Source organism: Aricia agestis, chromosome 19 (assembly GCF_905147365.1).
Source record: "Aricia agestis chromosome 19, ilAriAges1.1, whole genome shotgun sequence".
Taxonomy (NCBI): domain Eukaryota; kingdom Metazoa; phylum Arthropoda; class Insecta; order Lepidoptera; family Lycaenidae; genus Aricia; species Aricia agestis.
Window position 1 is genome coordinate 12,991,997 of NC_056424.1, and position 22,687 is coordinate 13,014,683.

Genomic DNA, 22,687 nt, shown 5'->3' on the forward strand with positions numbered 1-22,687 from the left:
AATTCTCGTGTCTCATGTCAGTGTTTGTGCACGAACTCTTCCAATACGGCTAAAGCGATTTAAAAAAAAATTGTATACTACATTCGTTGGGCCTAGGAATAATAGCTAAGGTGTACTCGGGGAATCAAGACAGTAGCGGTCATTGACTCCCTATAAAAAAAACTTGTCATTTTCTATATAAACCGCGATTGACAATGAAGTGTCAGATTTTTCTAGTCTAATCGCCGTACTCAGAGACATTTAATTATGATTAACCTTCAATTAAATGAAAAGTTTGACAGATAATGCATGGGGCTTATGTCAAAATGTTGAATTAATTACATTTATGTAATTAATGTTCCACTCTGAGTGCGGCAGTAAGGGCGATATCGTATTTTGCATACTCGATGTGAACTGAATGAATATGAAGCATATCACTTCGAAGTTCGAACTCATAAAAAGTTGGAGATTATCATGCTATGAGTTACCAAGAGGTTTTTCGATGAATGTGCAATAATCTGCATCTTTATAAGAGGTCAATTTTATTCTTAAATATTCTAAATAGAGTGCGAGCATTTTTCATTAGGCGCCTAGAATAAAAAGCTCAATGACCGCTACCGCCATGTTTCGCCAATACAGTATAGGAATATTTTTATGGCAAAACAACGTTTCCTGGGTCAGCTGGTATTCTTATAAATTATAAATTTTTTGACAATCTTAAAATAGGAACACCAGTTCACTGGCCAGGCTTATAGTGTAGGATTTTCCGTGTTTTATTGTCTATTCTAACGTAAAGCGTACAGCCTCTTTGGCCTATTGAGCATCACGCAAAGCAATTATCACAATTACAGAGGTCAATAACCTCATAATTACCTATTTTAAATACAATGACTGAAGATCGACAGAGTGATAGAGATGACAAATCTATGATATAAACAAAATGTGTTAATCTGACAAAAAAATCGCTTAACCTTTTAATATGGCAGTCAAGATTTAGGTACAATGTCAAATTGCAGTTTAGCTCCAATCTCTGCCCAAAAGAGTCGACAGTAAAAAAGTGAAGTTTTCAAATCTCGAATACGGAACGGTCATAGACAATCCCGCGCCGGTTTTGGCGCGAAGCACGCGCGGGAATCCGTTACGTCAGGTGGCACCCTCGCAGGTGGATAACCTCTGTCATTATTACAGATAATAGTTCCTGCTACATAGTTTAATGATAATAAACTATATTATTATTTATTAATGGAATTAATAGAGTCGTTGAGACATACCTAATCTTGATTAATTGCAGCATTAATTTTTAAAAATCTTTAAATATGAGAGTTCGAAATGTACTCTTTTTTCATATTCCCTCCTAAATCCTAATATTAACGTTCCCTGGACTTACAAATATCTGAAGACCAAAATTAGCTAAATCAGTTCAGCCGTTCTCGAGTTTTAGCGAGACTAACAAAACTTAAATTTCATTATTATTGTTATTTTTCACAGATTTTATTTTGGACATTTGTATTAACTGAATATTACGTATCCTTTCTTTTCATTTTTCCTTTCCTTTATCTTTTTTTTCGTCGTAACTAATTATTGGAACACAATAAGAAAGTTTCCTTTATCACGATGAATGTAAATGGGGTGATAAGACACCTGATGTAAGTTGTAACGGAACGGGGGAGCCAACGGACATCATATGGCTGATTTACATTCTAATTTAGGCGCGAACTTGTTATAACGGCTTCTATTGGTATGATCTTAATCTTTCTGGGGTCAAAATTGAGGGTGTAAGGTGTAAGTTTCTTCTAGAATCACCTGATTGTAACACTTCAATTAAAATGACTTTAGAGTATCAGATGGAAGACAAACATACATTCACTAGAGAACTAAAGTCTAAAATTAACATAAATAGCGTAAAAAGATACAATTTTAAGACTTTTAATAGACTCCAGCTGTCTATCAAAATTCTTAAAATTTTGTCTTGTGAGTTGTGACCTGTGACTGATGGTAAAAGTTTGATTAGTTTATCGCGGCTCGCAAATATATTTAATTATTACTTAACTTTGGTCAACTGAATTGAATAACAAAAAAAGATTGTGTGGTGTGTGGACTATGGATTTATGACCAAAACTTTAATTTCATTTTTAGGGTTCCGTACCCAAAGGGTAAAAAAAAAATTAGTAATAGGGTCCCATTACTAAGGCTTCGTTGTCTGTCTGTCCGTCTGTCTGTCAGCTGGCTGTATCTCAAAAACCGCTATAGCTAGACTTCTGAAATTTTCACAGATTATGTATTTCTGTTGCCGCTAGAACTACTAAAAACAAAATTAATACTAAAAACAAAATAAAATTAATAATGAAGGGGGTTTCTATACAAGAAACGTGATTTTTTTGTTTTTTTTTTGTCATTTAATCCCTCCAAATGCAACCAATAGAATTAAATAAAAGTTTATTATATTAACGCACTGCTATTATTTACCTTATTATTGAAGACATAGGAAACTATAGGAAAAAGATAATAATAATATAATAATAATAAATGTAAATCACGCGGGAAATTAATTAAAAATCTGTTTAATTTATAGTAATTTTAATAACGAGACCCTTTACACGTCACGGTGGTGAGCTTCACACGCTGTCCCTCGAGGAGATTACTGTCACAGAATTCATATTTCCCATTTCATAGAATATTTTTTTAACAAACAGATTTTTTTTTTTTTATTATTAAATAAGGGGGCAAACGAGCAAACGGGTCACCTGATGGTAAGCAACTACCGTCGCCCATGGACACTCGCAACATCAGAAGAGCTGCAGGTGCGTTGCCGGCCTTTTAAGAGGGTATACGCTCTTTTCTTGAAGGTTTGCAGGTCGTATCGGTCCGGAAACACTGCTGGTGACAGTTCATTCCAGAGTTTTACAGTGCGCGGCAGAAAGTTACTTACATTGCATTGTTTTAAAGTTTATTTGTCATAAAGCGTCTTGATGTATAATTAGCAGAAAATACATTATAGCAATGCCATCATATTATTTCAAATGTCAAAAGAATTCTAAAGTTGGGACTTTTATCAGCCGAATTAAATTGGTCATATTTTGCAATTCCTCTCAAATCAATTCAGAAAATGAATTATCAAAACTGTCAAACTGACGAATACAAATCAGTACAAACTAGACATAGGAATTGCAAGCAGAGTGACCATTTTGCGATTTTTAAAAATGAATCATATTTTAACGTTGTTCGTGGCGGCCGAAAAGGAAGATCTTCCGTCCGAGCGAGATAGCATATTCGGTCAGGCCGAAGCCCACTGACGTCATTTCAGACGTTGTATATAATATCTTGCCGTTCTCCGAAACTTCGATAGCGCGATGCAGGAATGTTAGGCGAATTGTGGGTACCGCCACATCACTCCCCCCCGAAGACCTGTGGTATTCTTTCGATGCGCTTGTGTTGTCAGGTGTGGGCCGAAGCTACGCGTGCAATGACCAGGAGAGGGACCCCGTGCTCTGCTTGTTGACCGGTCGTTGTAGCCTATGGCTGCCCCGTTCAAGCCAGACGCGGGTTCGACCGGCGCGGACCTCCAACGCGGCTTATGGTCGAAGCGACCCGGTTATGCTTGATGTCTGCTGACGTGGTGCGGAGGGGCGGGGAGTGTTGATGATGATTAATGTCCAGAAGGGTCACCAATTTAACGTTGTTCGTGGCGGCTGAAAAGGAAGATCTTCCGGCCGAGCGAGATAGCATATTCGGTCAGGCCGAAGCCCACTGACGTCATTACAGACGTTGTATATATCTTGTCGTTCTCCGAAACTTCGATAGCGCGATGCAGGAATGTTAGGCGAATTGTGGGTACCGCCACAATATTATTATGAATCCTAATGATTCTCCAAAGCATTTTAGCTCCGCTGACCACAATTTTTCATTTTCTTGTCTTGCTTTTACATCACTTACATATCTGTAATCTATGGATGAAAACTGACTTCTCGTTTGGTCGGAAGATCTTTTGAAGCTCTCAATCTCCTACAACGTGTACCTACGGCAAAACAATGTTTGCCGGGTCTCTATTAGCAGTCAAAAGGGCCTATGTAGAGTAATGTAGGCGCGGGAACGTTTTCCCACATACAGTCCCACCTGTTACTGTGTTATTCAAATTTATTCAAAACACCTTCGCGACAGACCCAGTACAATGCATTAAAAAAACATTGAAATATTTTCGATAGAGTAATGGAAGTAACCGTCATTTTAACCCCATCAGGCCATTTCCTTGAGACAATTTTTTAATTGTAAATTAACGTAAAAATTAAAAACTTACCACTAGAAGTGAACAAAAAATTGACGACCTCTGTGGCTCAGTGGTGAGCGCGTTGGCAGCTCAAGCCGGGGGTCGCGGGTTCGAATCCCGCCGACGGAACAAAAAGTTTTCGAAGTTCCTGGGTCATGGATGTGTATTAAATATGTGTATCTTATAATAAAAATCTTAAATGTATGTATAGTATAAAAGTATTAAATATAATATTTCCGTAGTCTGGTACCCGTAACACAAGTCCTTCAGGTACTTAACACGGGGGTAGACTGACGTGGTGTGAAGCGTCCATAGATATTATTATTATTATAAAAAATTATTTCTAAGTATGTAAAATTTCTTCAAGTTCACCACAAAATAAAATTAATTAAAATAAAACCAAGATTGTTTTTAAAAATGCTGGCTTGTTAAATCCTCAAAAAATCCTTATTAAAAATATACTATAAACCTGCACAGTATTGTTCTATTTTTTAAATATATATTTTCTAAACTACTGGCCGGTCAGTGGTCATCAATAAAAAAAAAATTAAACGGTGATTCCCGCTTAGGGCTTGACCGTTGCACAGGTGCCTCGCCACGTGCCCGCGTGATTTTTTCAAGGCGGCTAAATGCCACTGCAGTTCACTCGGTTTGTTCACCTTCACATATAGTAAACAAGTTATTACCTACTAATGTGTTAAAAAAGGGACTTAGGTGCTTTTAGCTTATTATGTTAGTTCTATGTCTAATGTTGAAACTAGAAAGTAAAGTCCAAACAGCACAAAAGGCACAAAACTTTATATAAATAATATTAATACTAGACCACAATCGTAATAATCTATCTATATCTATATAATATATAAAACTCAAAGGTGACTGACTGACATGGTGATCTATCAACGCACAGCCCAAACCATTGGACGGATCGGGCTAAAATTTGGCATGCAGGTAGATGTTGTGACGTAGGCATCCGCTAAGAAAGGATTTTGATCAATGCTACCTCCAAGGGGTTAAAATAGGGGATGAAAGTTTGTATAGAATAATACTTCTTAACGCGAGCGAAGCTGCGGGAAAAAGCTCGTTTACAAATAAAATTAAAAAAAGTTTTAAATTTTGTTAAAAAAGCAGTAAACAAAAATATTTTAATCAGCATTAACCAAACGTAAAAAATGTGAAAGATTTCCAAACAATTCATATTATTATTCAGTTCTTATCTCTGTTTCTTTGCCAAGGACATATGAATTAATTAAAAGTAACAAGGCATAGACAAACGACACGTTTCCCGCCAAATCTTTAACGGATAATTAAATATGTTTTTTTTAATTTCTATTGTCAATGCAGGATGTACCTTCACCCCTAAATTGGTGATAGCACGTGCTAGCTATTAAATAACATGTGGTAGATTAAGGTAGTAGGTTCGATTATTTTTTCTGAAATGTCGTTTAGTCTACATTTTGTATTTGTGAGTTTTGTATATCATTTCCTGCTGCCATTATTTATAATGTTATTGACTATTAGAAGATACAACCATGTGACGTTATTCTCTATAATTGACGACCTCTGTGGCTCAGTGGTGAGCGCGTGATAGCTCAAGCCGGGGTCTCGGGTTCGAATCCCGCCGACGGGACAAAAAGTTTTCAATGTTCCCGGGCCTGATGTGTATTAAATATGTGTATGATATAATAAAAATCTTAAATATATGTATAGTATAAAAGCATTAAATATATTTCCGTTGTATGGTACCTGTAACACAAGTCCTTTAGGTACTTAGCACGGGGCCAGACTGACCTGGTGTGAAACGTCCATAGATATTATTTATTATTATAATTTTTATATTTAGCGCTAATAACAATTGAAAATGGTTGAAAAGGCCTACACTTATTTAATAGGCTATTTTTCTACAGTCTGTAGACGATTCTGTAACTAAATGTTTTTACCATCAAATCTTTTTAACTTTGATAGGCTTATGATGACCAAAAAGTTAAAATAGATGTTTGACGAAGAATTGCTTTTTAGTAAAAGACTATCAAGATAAAATACTTACTGGAAGTATTACTAAAGAAAAATAGAAAGTTCATTAAAAACTCATTGACTTTTCACTTTTTCTTGACCACTTTTTATCTAGTAGACCTTCTCCTAGACATTAGTAATTAGAGATAATTGTAAGGGGAAAGGTGAGGGTTGGTGCCCTCACCTGTTGTCACCCCGTGTGTACTGTGAACTGACGGCTACATCATACAAGGAACGATTTTTGATATGAAACTTCTTTAGGCGCGTTGATAGTAAAATTTCAAGGTCGCGTCATGGCGATATCGTCACGGAGTGAGGCGATGATTTTGACAAAGTTTCACTTAGCTGATACGTGTGCTCGGCACACACGCTCTTATTTTTATATTTTCGAGAACAAGTGAACCACAGTGGATTTGGACTAAGACTAACTGCCACTTTCAGAGATAAATCTAATACGGTATACAAGGTGTAACAAAAATAAGTGATAATACTTTAGGGTGAGTATGTGTTCCTTATAGAGAGTTCACTGTGAAAGTAGCAGCGCTGAAAGACCAAAATTTTTTTTCACTTTTGTATGGGGAAACTCGTGACGTTCGGGCGCTTGCCCATACAAAAGTGAAAAAAAAATTTGGTCTTTCAGCGCTGCTACTTTCACAGTGAACTCTCTACAAGGAACACATACATACCCTAAAGTATTATCACTTATTTTTGTTACACCCTGTATAAAATTCTCGTGTAACAATGTTAGTTACCGTACTCCTCCGAAACGGCTTTACTGATTTTAACCAAATTTTATAAGCATATTCAGTGGGTCTGAGAATCGGCTACTTGGTACTTTTTACATTGATAAGTGCATTTGTTGAATAAATAATAGTAAATTATTACAACTCGAGACTGACGGCGACCATTGTGTGTGCGACGGGATAGCGATGGACGTTGCCATGGTGACATACTTATTTAGTCACTTCAATAAAATAATACGGGCGAAATACTTTATAATATGGCAAAGAAACGTTTGCCGGGATAGCTAGTAATAATAATTATATAAATAACTTAAACATAATCAAATGAAGATTTTGATATTTTGACTACAAATTTAACGTACGGGTTAAATTATGTTTGAAGTTTAGTGTCTCTGAGCGCTGTCGTAAGGATTATGAGGATCGCTTCACATTAAAACGCGACGAGACAATGCACTGCATTTTTAAAATGGATCGTTTCAAAATTGAAAAAGCATACCGCTAGCGGCAAGTCAAAACAATAAATAAATAAATAATGTGTATGGTATAGGTAACTGAATTTTATTATACTACTAATACGTATTTTTATTTATAAAAGTGACGTTATCGTAAAAATAATAACACACACACACACTTTCTAATTTAAATAATGATGGAATATATTTCGTCTTTTTAAAAGTTACAGAAACATTTTGAGCAATTATTATTTCAATGGTCTAAAGTCTAAACTAAAGCAATGGAGTTGTTACCGCGCAGCATATTCTTAACTAGCCTAGACTTTAAACAAACACTATCTAGGTCACAGGAGCAGTAACGGGCTGAGGACGATGTAAGTGAGCCCGGCGGTCTGATACCTAGACCTAGGCTGTAATTTGGTCTAGATCCAGGTTGCAGTAACGATCTTGCCCGAAGCGGCGTGGACATCGAAATAAACTTGAACGAAGTTTCGATTATAATAAATGGCTATAAAATATGCAGACAGATTGCTATGATGATTGACGAAAATATTTGAAATTTAAATTGAATGTTTTTTTTTAATGAAAGTAGTCGGTTGTTGCTTTCCATCACCAGTCAGGTGATGGAAAGCAACAACCGTTGCCAATGGACACTCGAAACACCAGAAGAGTTGCAGGTGTATTGCCGGCAAAAAATTTAAGACTTCTAACGTGAAAATATACGCTGATTCTTCGATATTGAAGTCTTGTTAATAGTAATAACTAGATGACGCCCGCAACTCCGTTGCGCCAAAACTCGTTTATCGCGTGGGAACCGTACATTTTTCCGGGATAAAAAGTATCCTATGTCCTTTCCCGGGACTCAAAGTATCTCCATGCCAAATTTCAGTAAAATCGGTCCAGCGGTTTGGGCGTGGAGAGGTTACAGACAGACAGACAGACACACCTTCGCATTTATAATATTAGTATGGATATGGATATCTATGGACGCTTCCCACCACGTCAGTCTGGCCCCGTGGTAAGTACCTGAAGGACTTGTGTTACGGGTACCAGACAACGGAAATATATTTAATACTTTTATACTATACATATTATATATTTTAATATACATCTATGACCCAGGAACTTTGAAAACTTTTTGTTCCGTCGGCGGGATTCGAACCCGCGACACCCGGCTTGAGCTACCAACAGCCCACCAACTGAGCCACAGAGATCGTCTATTAATCTACAATTACTTAATAAAACTTTAACCATACAAACCGGTTACGAGTAGCTAACTACTAATTCTTATTGCAGACAACAAATTGAAATATTTCCTATTTCTGGGCTAAAAATAGTCCATCACTATAATACCATCATTATATATTTTCCGTTCCAAATAAAATTATTAAGAAAAGCAATAAATAAGATCGAAACCCAATATTGTGTTTTCTAAAGTGGTAGCCACTGTTTCAATTGATTGGTGATGTGCCACGTCGACTTTTTATGTATCGATTTTGGTAATACTTGGATAAATGGAGCCCACACCATGGAAAATACTAATTCGATACAGGTTATAAGCGAATTGACAACAATTTTTTTCTAAAATTTAAATACGCAAAACGAACGGCTTCATCAGCCATTTTTTTAAGAAGTAGCATTTGGTAATTCCCGTTAGCGTAGCTTTAGCTGAATATTGTTAGAAAATTATTATGTTTTTAGAATAAAATGTAATTAAACAAATTTAATATTATATGTGCTAATCAATAATATTTAAATAGAACAGTAAAAAATTAAGAGTTATGGTTGTAGGTTTGTACGTTATATTTTGTTTCTAACTGGAAACAACAATCTGAATAATGTGCAAAATATTCCACTGTAATTACGCTGTTAATGAAATATATGGTTAATTAAAGTGTTTTAAAATTTTTGAGTAACTGAAATGTTATATTTTGGAGAAATGTGTTAACTCATGCTCAGTTTCTGCCTTTTGACATTACATGTTAACTGTTTCAGGTTAGCCAATCTAAAGCGCCAAGAATACATAAACTTATGTCAGAAATCTTAGGAACCATGCATAAGAACTAAGATGCATTGTTTTGACTTATTACATCGATATTTGATATAGTTTTCTGAAGCATAAAGAAACCTGTGTTAAAAATTTAAATGTATGTCTGACTGTCAATCTGTCTGTAACTCTTTCACGCCTACGCCACGAAACTGATTTCAATAAACATTTGACATGGAGAACCTATATAGAGTTTCGGAAAAAACAACATAATTTTATTCTCCAATTCACACAAAAACAAAGTTTGACGCATTTAGTGAAATATAAATGACTCGGTTATCGATAACTCAGCCCATCCCTATCGCAAACCACAGCGATTAGCGGTCTGTTTACTATTTCCAGCCATTACTACCAATGTTCACACAGAATATAATTCAAACTGTTCAAATACTTGATCTGATTTTGAATTATACCGACAAAAATGTTGTACTGCACTATATTTATTCAAACTAAAAAACTCATTTTATAAAATTACTAGTAAAATTCACAAATGTTCGGGTAAAATTTTCGAACTCAATTTTGAAGTAGATATCTTCAACCGATTGAGCTAAAACTCTTAAAATTATATACACGTTTAGTTACACACATTGTAACTTGCAAGATAAATAAAAGCTTTTAAAATAACTTTTTTTTCAGTGAAAGGTGCAAACAAAATATTATATTATGATGTTTAGTAAGAGAAGTCTCTATAGTATTTTGTAGACATTCTATAAACATAAAACCTTTTCAGTCAAAGTCTTTGTTCTAGCAACAGATCAACAATAATCATTAAAAAGTAGGAGATCAATAAACAATGATCAGTTTATAATTTTACCGGGCGCACTCATTGTAACGTCTTCGCCGGATGTTCCGCCATTGCTCGCTCGACCGTTCCAAATTCAAAACGGAGCCGTTTCCGGAGTGACGTCACGGCCGCCATTTTGTCGTCTGCGTCTGCGCATTGTGCCCATGGGAAATGGGAGCGTAAAATGTATTTCCCTTACGAAAGGATGTAAATTCCAAAGTTTTTACTCGTCGTTTTAATTATATTTTTATTACAAGATAAGCTTCGTTATGAGGTGTAGGTATAATTAATTTATTATCTTTAATATTACGTCTATAATGAAACTTAAGACCTAATAATATGAAGATTACATTAAAATATATCAAGTATGATCAAAATATTATGTACTTAGGCATATAATTTAATATAGTAAGCTAAAAAGTAACAACAATGCCGAACCAAAATAACACTTTTAACTGATACCTAAAGAATCAAGTTTTATAAATTATAAACATGAAAAAATATAAAATATAGTTTAATACTTAATCGCTTGCAAAAAACTAAGTAAGCGTTGTCAATTGTTTGGCCTCCGTGCGAACTTGGCCTAACCTTGCCTCATACTATTTTACACTTATTGTAAATTGTAAACTATTGTATAAATGGCCCTTTGGGAAGGTTTTAGAATAAGTTTAGTATAGTTTAATATAATATTAAGCCCTTTATTTAACAATTAGTTAAATATAATAAGTAAACCGAGGACTCATATGTGGACGGATAATAGTAATAGTATAATAATGTATAATTTTAAAAGGTCCAAGGCGTGATGGACTTACAGTAGATAGATTAAGAGAAAATGCAATATTGGTACGTGACAACATTAGGTAAATGAGACAAACAAAGGATATGGGCGACTGGCCCATAGACGACCCTAATTATTGTAATAAAAAAATATGTGGACGGAAAATGTAAACTTTGGCACTGTTTCAGACTGAAAAAAGCAAATATTATAACTAATCTAAAAGTATCTTAAAAATAAGGATTGTATTTTTCAATATGACATAATTTAATTTATTTCCATATAATGAGTATATTATTATCATAACCATAATATTAATTTTTGGTCCCGGAGAGATGGGGAGAAATCAACATATTTTTTCCATTGTATAAAGCTTAGCATTTGCCCAATGCATGTTGAATTAGATTTAAAAAATTAACAATATTCCTCACAAACTTCAGTATAGCCATTAGCCAAGAAATCAGGTATAATTAGTTGGTTAATTAAACAAAACTCAACTAAGTCTGTGACGTCAATGACCTTGGCGCTTATCGAATCATTTAAATTCATATAGCACTCATAGTGGTTCGTTCTGACCATATATTTGGCTAGTTTTAAATAATTTTAAGTAAGTTGGAACTTAATTTACTTAGGAACTCAACAAATTGAACCTCAAGCACGATTCTTTAGGATGTAGAGAATCTTAAGCTCTACGTCCTAAGTCCTAGGCTTATTACTTACCTATAGAAATAACAATAAATTTTAAATTTTGTTAGGGCCTGTTTCACCACTTTCTGATAAAATGTTGAATAGGCCATTCATAGCTTTTTTGACAGATTCTCCATACTTCATCTGTTAAGTTAAGTGGTGGATAGCCTATTCGGCACTTATCAAGAAGTGGTGAAACAGGCCCTAAGTCTCTTTAAAACTCGAAAATAGCTTAACCGATATATGGTAAATTTTAGTCTTGAAATATTCGTAGAAGTCCAGAGGCCGTAGCCAAAGTCCCTTGCGTTAAAAACGATGACGAAATTCTTTATCAAAATGTATGGGATTTGACATTAGTATTCGCAAGCGAAATGTCATTAAGCGATGACTTCAATTCAATTCGCATACATTTTGATAACGAATTTCGTTTTCGTTTTTAACGAAAGATATTTTTTCTAAGGGGCCAGGGAAGGTTTGTATTAGGAGGCGAGAGGTACCAAGTTCATCATTATCATTCTAGGGTCATCTAGTCTATTAATTTATGTAATATTGTTTCTTTCCGTAAAGTAGCCTATAATAATATGTTTTTAAGAAATAAAGAGTTATGTTTCTTAAAAATATAAATATGCCTTTTAACTTTTGACTAGTTTCCTATCAAGCGTGGAGGCCGAAAAGGAAGATCTTCCGACCGAGCGAGGTGTTATGCTTGGTCAGCCCAAGTGATACATTTCAGCTGTCGTAACATTATAATATACCTACTGACGCGCTCAGAAAACTTCGATAGCGCGATGCAGGAATGTTAGGTGAATTGTGGGTACCGCCACAAAGTTATGCAGGGGATCTATCTTCGATAAGAATTTTTTATCTTAAAAAAAATATTGTGTATCAACTCAGCCAGCTAATCTTTTAGCTAATTATAATAGAATTAGCCGTCAGCGGATTGGCTAGTTTCGTTACCTCACAAGTCGCTCACGATTCAATCGGCCGATTCGTCGCCGGCGATGGTTTCATTTTGTTACAATACAACTAATTATTGATTCATTATAATATAAGTTTAACGTAATTGAATTTTGCTTCATGTAGATCATATGATATACAGTTATATAATTGTATTTGTTAATGTGAAACAAAAGTTTTATCTTATTAGAAATATTTTTTTGGTAAATTAATTTCCAATGCTTTTAATTATTATATGATAGTCTTTTCAGGTTTATTTATCTATCCATGCACCCTGTCATTAGTAATCCCAAAAAAAGTCAAAGAAAAAGAAATAAAAGAGCAAAAAACAAACAAGTTTTTTTTCAATAAGTGTTTTAACTATGTCTTGGATTATTCTGTTTTGTTTTGTTTTATAATGGATTATTATAATCGGCTGCTAAGTTCAGGGCTCCGTCCTACTCCAGTTTGTGGATGACCCTAATAGACGTGACAAAAAGGTGACCATCAGCACATCCCTACAAAAACCGAGGACGTCAGTTGACTAAGAGTTTTTTATACTGATTATTCCGAGGTTGCCGTTTGCGCAACCATTTAGTTTTTTGTCCCGACACTAGTGGTGAGTTTATATACAAATATAGGCTGTATACAAACAAGTCTTGGACATTGTCTAGCAAAAAGACTGTTTGAAATATAAATCAACTAGTTTTTTTCCTGCGGCTTTGCCGATGAAATAGTCTGCCTACCACACAAACTTCGAACCCAGTGGCATAGCAATAGGATACATAATATGGCTTATTATTTATTGGTAGTTACTACTTTAAACTGATTAATTATATTGATAGCATTATCATAACTATTTCTTTGAAATGCTAATTTTTGTCAATAAAAAATGCTACGTTATTTCCTGAGATTAAGTCAAGCCCGACAGACAACAACTGACTTCATGCAACCCGTCAAAAACAAAAATCCATCAGAATCAGTTTGTCGGATGGTACGAGCACCCAGGAGAAGGAATTACGCATCAGGTGTTATATTATGATGGCCGGCTCTTCTCTCTCCAGGTCGGCGTCGGAGGTTTACCGACTAAACCCTTCTCCAACGCTTCACGTCTAGGAGTGGGAACAAAACATAGTTCTGCGTAACGGTATAAGCACCTTACGAATGCTTTTTTTATTCGGCGTCTGATCACATTCTCGAACCACGTCGCGTATCGTGATCCCTGAAGCCTGTCCGGCGCGCACTCATCGAGCGAATCAAACATTCAGCAGGATGCTTCACTGAGCCACGTGCCGAACTGACCTAGAGACGGTGCACGAATTTCGTCTCACATCAATTCTGACGTGTCAGTTCAGGACTTCTGACGTTTCAGTTTAGGAATTCGGTCGTTTTAGTTTAGAAGTCTGACGTTTCAGTTCAGGTCCGATCATTGAACTATTTAAAAAAATGCAGCTACTATTGGAATGAAGCTTTTCCATATGTAAGGAAACTTTTCTATCAGTAGAAGAAAAAAAAAGGTAGAGATCTAATACACGACTATAGCGTCGAAGCCTTTTCAAATCAGGCATTGTATAATTAAGTTTTCTCCTCTTAGAAATAGGACATCTACAAACTTGACGCATGCTCATAGGAATAGACAGCAACATGTACCTTATCAGTTATCTGAGATATTCTTACTGCCCTTCACAATATGGTACTCTGCCCATGACCATCCGCATTGGCGATCAACCTTCAGTTCCTTCAACCCCCACTATCCAACTCCTCGCTTCGCCTACCAGACGAAACCCACTGCTGAGGCCTTCGCCAGTTCATTCACCAAACATAACCGGCGATCATATTTTGGAACGGACTCACTTTTCCATGAAGCATGCATGTGCAGCCACCGAGCAAGACATTGACCACCACCGACCGAGCAGAACGCTACGCCTTTTGAACTTGGCTAGCCTGACGTCACAGCTTCTAGACCGTAAAAAAACTGCCCAAAACTTTCTACTTTACGCCAAGAGGCAGTGGCATAAATCGCCAAAAATGCGGCCAAAAAGGCAAGTTTTCGAAAAACGTTTTGCACATTTTTGCGCAGATTCATAGCTCTGCAATAATCTACTGCTACTTCTTTCTCTCACTTAACCTCTGTCTATTCTCACTCTACCTACAACGCTCTGGTTGTAAAGTAATTTTATTGACGGTGGTTGACAAAGAAAATATATTTCTATGTTCATAACCAATTCAATCTAACGCACAAACGACAGCGCGCTATAATGTCACGCTTATAATATCTTAAAAAATATAATTTTAATTGAAATGGTCAAAATAATATAACAAATTCGGTCAAATTTAAAATGGTTTGTGATTAAATTTGATTAACCTATCAAGGACACCGGTGACCGCGACAACAAAAGGATAACAATAGATTTCCAAGAATCCGCGATCGAAGGAATTAGATGTTAAAAACATTGAAACTTCCTCCACTCAAGCTACATCTTAAAGTGGTCCGTTCTTTGCTGATAGTACACAAGTTTACGCAACTGCCCTACCGTATTACGTAGGTATCGTGAAATTATTGCTCTACAAACAGTTTAACGTAATCGTTTCTTATGACCATTATAGTTTAGTTTAATTTGACAGTGAATAAACTAGAATACTAGTACAATTTATAAGGTTTATAGTTTATACAGCGAAGTTAGAAAAAGTGAATAGGGATGTAACGCATCGTAACAATTTTCATATTTTCATCTTTACATTAAGTACATTTTACTTATCTAGCTTTCCATATGAAAATTTGGAATAGATGATTTGAACAAGTACCCGTACTAGCGGTAAGTATAGTTTTTTGTAAAATCTGACAGGTCTACCTAAGTAAGAGCTAGGTACATAATATTATAAACTTTTTAATTTTATTACTATAATGTTTTGAAAATGTCTATTAATTTCGCAAACGTTGTACTAAGTTATGATAAAAAAAAGACTTTTTTAGTCTACCAAAAGTGTCTTATTCTTCATTACATTGCATTTTAAGCGACTTCGAAGAAGGAGGAGAAATTATTTCGACATAGGTTTTTTACCATAAGCTAATGCTCACACTTTACAAAATTGATACGTTTTATAACAAACAATACGGAATTTCGCTAGCCGATTGCGTATTCCGTTTATCAAGCGTTTAGAAAGTGTTGTCGCTCTATTGTCGTTTTTCTGTCGCTTTTTTACCGACAAAAAGTGAACGAAAGGTGCCGACTGCCTGTCGCTTCGACACTTAAACATGGCTTGATTGAGTGATGATGATGAATATCAAATCATTTAATACTGTCTAATGTTATACAGACAAATGGAGTAAAAATGTCACAGAATGGTACCCTAGAAACGGCAAAAGACAAAGAGGAAGACAAAACAAAAGATGGGCTGATGACTTTAAACTTATAGCGGGAGTAGAGTAGCCAGGGACAGAATTGAATGGAGGAGGTTGGATGAGGCCTTTGCCAAATGGCATACGGAGCAGCATGCCAAAAAAACAATATTAAAAGTAAGATTAGATATATAGAAAATATATTATGTAATAGTATAGTAATGTAGTATATAAGTAGTGTAAATGCTCTGTAAGAATGGCTATAAAAAAATGTTATACAGATATGATTTTATTGTTTCATTAAAAAGTTCCAATTGGTACTTAATACAAGATTATAAAAAAGTTCTTTGTAAAACTAAAGTTTATGTTATTTTTTTAGTTTTTAAAAAAATGTTCATATTTCGGATAGTAAAAAAATAAAAAAAATAAAAACATTGGGTAATGATGTAGGCGTATCTTATGGAAGCAGATTCTATTTATATATGTGCGAGGATGTAATTTATATGCTAGAAGTATGCCTAATTGAGTAATAAATAATAACTCAATTTACTAATAAGTCAGTTCGCAATAATTATGTACTTGTAATGTTCAAAATAATTTACCAGAGTGTTAAGTTTTCAAGGATTACAAGACATTCGTTCAAAACAAAATATCTTGTGATTTTTATCATGTAATCATAAGCCTTTATAATGTCACACTAAAAGCTACTTCTCTGGCCACTATTTCCCAAATGAAATACGTATATAATATATAAATATGGTCCACCCAAATTATAATAAACTAATAATAAAATAAACTGTTTCTCTCACCCAATTTTCAACCATTTTTTCCATATCTGGAAAACACATTTCTAGCAAATAGCGTTATCAACGACTAATATTGCTGCTTAATTACTCCATCAACCACTCACCCGCCTGCTAATTACTTTTCCAACCACTAAGCTTTACTACAGACAAAACATCGGATAATCCTTCGGAAGAAGTTTTAGAGGTTAGCCGGTAACGGCATGGGAACCAGCAACAATGAGCAACCTAGACCTCTCCACAATGGTTCACACACGGCAACCACGTAACGTCTGCAATACTTTTATTATGTAATTAAGTAATGTCTAACTTGGGAAGAAATTCACTTGCTACTTCTTTGTCGTAAAGAAAACAACTTTTCCGTCGCAAGCACTTGTGCAAAAAACATACTTTTCCGACGTTAATATTTTGCTCTTTGAATCTTTGAAATTCTTATAACATACTATGCTGTGAGCTGTCTAGAACCAAAATTTCATTTCGCAAAAACATTCGTTGTAGAGGCAGTGTTCAAAATACAATAATATGTAATATACAAAATACAACGCTAGATGTACTTAGCTGTAGTGTTACTACTCAAATTTTATTCTTGCCATTAAAGCTTGAAAATGAAAAAATATTAAGTTATTAGCAACCTGACCAATTTACAATTTTAACATCCCTGTACTATTTCTTTTATTAAAGCAAATTATAAGTCTCAATTTTATTTTGTTTTAGTACCTCATGGTCAAATTTTCAGTCAAATAAGCTTAACACGCGTAAAGTGATAAACAAATCAATTTATAATTTGCTCATTGACAGATGAAATTAACAATCTAATGGTTTTAAACGATCCTCCATTGTTCTGGTGTAATCAATTTTAAACTTTGTTATTAATGTTTTAATCGTTTTAAATTTAAAAAAAATCAGTCGTCAGACTCAGTCATTAAGTGGCAGTGCTTAAGTTTTTAAAATATTATAATTTTGAATTCCATAAATTTTGTAGTTTGAAAAGAAACAAATATACTTATCATTGTTATTTAGGTCCACTAGATGCTATTTCTGAATTGCAGAGAAAAGGAATAATAATCCTGTATATTTAGACACCTGATTCATATAAAAAAAATACTCTTTGTGGTTTTTAAAACTTTCATACCATAGCTCCTTTTATAGGTTCCCAAACTTTACCCTGTCTGATCAATACTGCTTGTGTCAAAAGTTATTGTTTTTGGCGGCAAATCCTTCAGTCTATAAAAACTAAACAAGCAAAATAATTTAAGAACCAAATATTAACAAAGTCGGAAACGTGAACGCAAATGCTAGACTTTGCTTAAATTTCCTGGTAGCCTAGGCTAGCCAATTTCCTAGGAAATAAGATTCACTTATCGAAAAACGTCATCGGAAATGAGCAATTATTACACCTGATTGGTCGTAGTTTGAATAAATAAATTGTGTATTCTAGTCTTAGCTAATGTTATAGAGAGGAAAGGCTCGCATCGAATAAATAGACTAAGCCGAACTTGATAAAATCGGAGACACGGGGAAAGGATATAGGCTACTTTTTACTGCAAGAAAAGTGCATGGTTCCAGTAGGATTAATTATAGCAAATGCGGAGTTGCGGGGAAACATCTAGTAGTTTTATAGAGAAAACTATTTTATGCGTACGCGCATGCGTAAGTTAAGACGCGACGGTATTTTATTACTTTCATAACAATCCGTAGAGGTAGGTATACTCTATGTAGATTCAATTAAGACTTATTTTTAACTTAAGACACTAAAGTCGGAAGCAAGAGATGAGTCACGTACAAAGCTCTTACATAAAAATAAATATTTGTAGTTTAGTAATGTTTGCCAAACTCTCCCCAAAACGGTATCGGCTAGGTCTGAAAATACCCAACATATATATGGGATAACATAATATGGCAAAACAACGTTTGCCGGAAGTATAGAGCTAGCTACTAGCTGGCACTAGTAGAGTCGCCATTGTATTAAACCATAGCCCAAATATACCACCATTAACTCTATCGTTCAAATACTGTGACAATAATGATTTCAGAGCTAGAAATAGCTGAACAGTCATTAGAACTTGTTAAAAATAGAATTTAAATATCTTAAAATGCTAACTACCTGGTTCTTATCGGAAAAAACAGGTGGTAAAGGATTTTCCGACAACGATAAAACTGAAATCTATTGTTACTGGTAGTGGTTTCACATAAATACTTATTTCGTACAAAAACCTGCGCATGGACTTGTAAACTCTGCCTCTACAAAATAATAGTGATTAATTGTTTGGTAATTTTATACTTAAATCTTACCTTTATAATACCTATAATTTATACTTAACACATCTATACTTATAAACGCATGTATATATTATTATCGAATAATGAAAATCCTTTGCTGAAAAAAAACTACAACAACATTTCAGGCGTTTTAAACCTACAAATTACAGAAAACAACATACCTCAAGCGAACTTTTGCACTTCTTTTAGAGCTATATATAGAACTGAACTTGTCTGTTTGTCTGTCACTACACAACACTCGCGTGCGCGTCGCTCGGCCGGCGGCACTCAAATGCGGCTGAGTGGAACAAGCCTCCTGCGCGGGCGCACACGCACACAGCCGTCCTTATGTAAACGTGTATTTACTGAACGGAAAACCGTCATTATGTTCAAATTTTGTGATTGCGGCTGATATGTTGACAACTTTTATTATAAAACATCTTCAGATCATTTCATAGTTATCACTGTGCAACCTGGAATATTAATGATAATACTAGAGTCACATTATCGCTTAAGTGGCGAGTTACTGTAAAAACGGCAGCAGGCAAAGCTGAAAGAGTTACTTTTGATTTTTAACTTTCTTCGAAAACCGCACCAATATCGTGAACTTTGCACAAAAAGTAAAAAAAAAACATTTTTTATTCACATAATATATTTCAATAGATTAAAAAATTATTCTCAATAAATAAAACTAAATTATAACCGGCGTCAGAATATAATACAGTCTCTACTGAGCGACAGCTTTTTCATACTTACGCCTGTAAAAGTCATCCAAATATAATTTTGCATGTGGTGTATAATATGTAAGTCCTCTGACCACATTACCACTTCCAGATATCATTTAAGGTCGATTCACATGTCATCTTGGCAAGGAGATGTAATGCACTTTTAAATAAGCAATCTAAAATTGGGATAGCAACCAAGCCTCAATTAAATGTCTTTAAAGTTCAATTTTGAATTACTAATTAAAAAAACATCGCATTTTTTTATGAAATAAGGGGGCAAACGAGCAAACGGGTCACCTAATGGAAAGCAACTTCCGTCGCCCATGGACACTCGCAGCATCAGAAGAGCTGCAAGTGCGTTGCCGGCCTTTTAAGAGGGAATAGGGTAATAGGGGAGGGTAGAGAAGGGAATAGGGGAGGGTAGGGATTGGGCCTCCGGTAAACTCACTTACTGGTGGTATTTCTCCGGTCGAGCCGGCCCATTCGTGCTGAAGCATGGCTCTCCCACGTATAAAATTGGCTTGTCATGTTGTAATACTGTCTATTTAGCCTTAAAACATGAATAGTATGCGACGTAGGTACTACAAAGAATTATGACCAGTAAAGTTTAAACCCGATTACTGCAACTGATACTGTGAGTAACTCTTAATTGTTGCTTTAATTGATAATAAAGTCGAACAGAATTACCAAAGATTGCTTTTATGTAACTATCAAGGTAAAATTATTAGTCTGTATTGCGATTATGTTATTTAAAATCATATTTTTGTTCTCCAAAACTATGCTTGTCCCAATTAATAAGCTATTTAAATTTATAATGTATCGGCATATAGAATGTAATATAATATTCCTTATCAAAATTACTGGTATGATAACAATTAATAATATTTGCAGTAATTTTGATTACTACAACGACTTTAAATTAAAAATTTGTAATTACAATATCCTACGGGAACAGTACACCTTTAGCCCGGCCGCACATTGTCCGAATTCTGATCAGAAACAGTTGAATTTCGCCGGACCGCCACCCCGCACACTATCCGAAATATCCTTCCGGCGAGTTCGAACTCTCAGTTCAGTACAAAATGTAAGAGACAGCGCGGACGTTCAACTGTCTCTGGTCAGAAATTTCGGACAATGTGCGGCCGGGCTTAAAAGCTTAAAAGCCTTATATATTCTAGCTAGGGCATAAGCTACACCATATCGATCGTAATGCTAAGTACTCACATACGGTTTTGCTCGATCGAGCAATCACGTCGAACAAAACCCGCGGCTCGGGATTTCGTCCACACATTCAGCATTGCTCGATAGTTTTACTCTAAATCGATATATTTAATTCCATCGAGCCGGCTCGATGCGAGTCTTCGATCTATGAGTTTTGCGGTCCACACATTATTACTCGAGTACTTACATACGGTTTTGCTCGATAGTTTTACTCCAAAGAGTAAAACTATCGAGCAAAACCGTATGTAAGTACTTAGCATTAAGGTTTTTGCATGTATACGGACCAACCACAAACACATTCAGTCAAATTTTCGACATTTCAAAATTAGTGTAAGGACATGATTTGATTTTAGAACAATTACAGTTATAAAATATAACGTAATAGAAATTTTATAACACCAGAGTAGTCCCCCAAGCTTATTTAATGTCATTCACAAGTCCAATGTCGCACAAGCGCTATTCTGTGTTCGATATCGCCCTATTCGATATTTCACTGGAATGAAATCACACTCATTAGTAAACTTTCCTTCGCGGCGCTCCACTTTCTTCCTACAACTTGTCATTTTCTGAACTGCATATTTATATTGTGTTGCAGTCACCGTACGAAAATAGCCAATATGTAGTGTGGTTAGCTTAGATTAATAGGTTTATTCTATCTCATTTTTTTAGGCATTTCTTAAAATATATAAAGTAGTCTAAAAAAATCAGAAATTCGACTTTAAAAATACTTTACGATTTTACATAATTTTGTAAAAGTCCTAATGGTTAAAGTGATGCCAAACTTTACATCTTAAAGTCAATTCAGACCGCAACGCGACGCGTAGATGCATTTCTAAATTAGTATGGATTTGACAGATTCGCAAGACGTCTCACGCTGACGACATCTGTCAAATCCATACAAATTTAGGTCGCGTCGCGTCGCGCCTCGCCTCTTCACGTCTCGTCAAATGAGACGAGACATGACGTAGCGATTGATAACAGCGCTGTCAAATCGAAGATGAAAATGTTTGATGCGGGTAACTAACGTTTTATAACATAAGAGCAATTAAGTACTCATTTTTTCCCTTATAATTTGAAAAAATCTTGTCACTTACCTACTTTATCATCTAGCCATAAATTAAATTCACCTTTTCTTAATTTAAATCATTCCGGTCCTAAAACCTTACTTATACAAAAATGGCAAATTTCAAATTGTTAGTTACCCACTCACGACTTCAATTGTACAGGTATCCCACTGTGTCTGTAATATTTATTCAACAAGCTGGACACAATATCTCTTGCCTGATTTCAGAAGTTTACCGTAACATAGTATAATTTTAAGGCGGGCAACAAAATTATATGAATTGTGCGCTATAATTCGTTAGTTACTGCAGCATCTTCGTAATATAAAGGGCTATAAACTATAACAGACTTATAAAATACTTTTCTACTTTCCATTAATAGATTCTTATTTTTTAAAGCATAAAAACTATATTTATGGAGAATATATTTAAGAAATACGTTCGAAATTGTGGTTGCGTGACTTTAAGCATTTTTAAAGTGAAAAATTTATGACCTGCATTGTGGTTTTTTTGGGAATAGATAAAATTTAATAAACTAGATGATTAGTTTACCTTTCCCAGGACTCAAAGTATCTCCATACCTAGTTCAACAAAATCGGTT

At 35.0% G+C, this 22,687-nt stretch overlaps 1 protein-coding gene across 3 annotated transcripts in view; it reads right to left on the minus strand.

The window, feature by feature from the left end:
- LOC121736785 (paired box protein Pax-5) overlaps positions 1 to 19,349 on the minus strand; it is an 86,168-nt gene extending 66,819 nt beyond the window's left edge. For all 3 annotated transcript variants that reach the window (XM_042128171.1, XM_042128172.1, XM_042128170.1), the window contains exon 1: positions 19,262 to 19,349. The gene's annotated coding sequence lies outside the window, so the exon portion shown is untranslated. The remainder of the gene's footprint in view (positions 1 to 19,261) is intronic.
- Between the last annotated feature and the right edge of the window lie 3,338 nt (positions 19,350 to 22,687).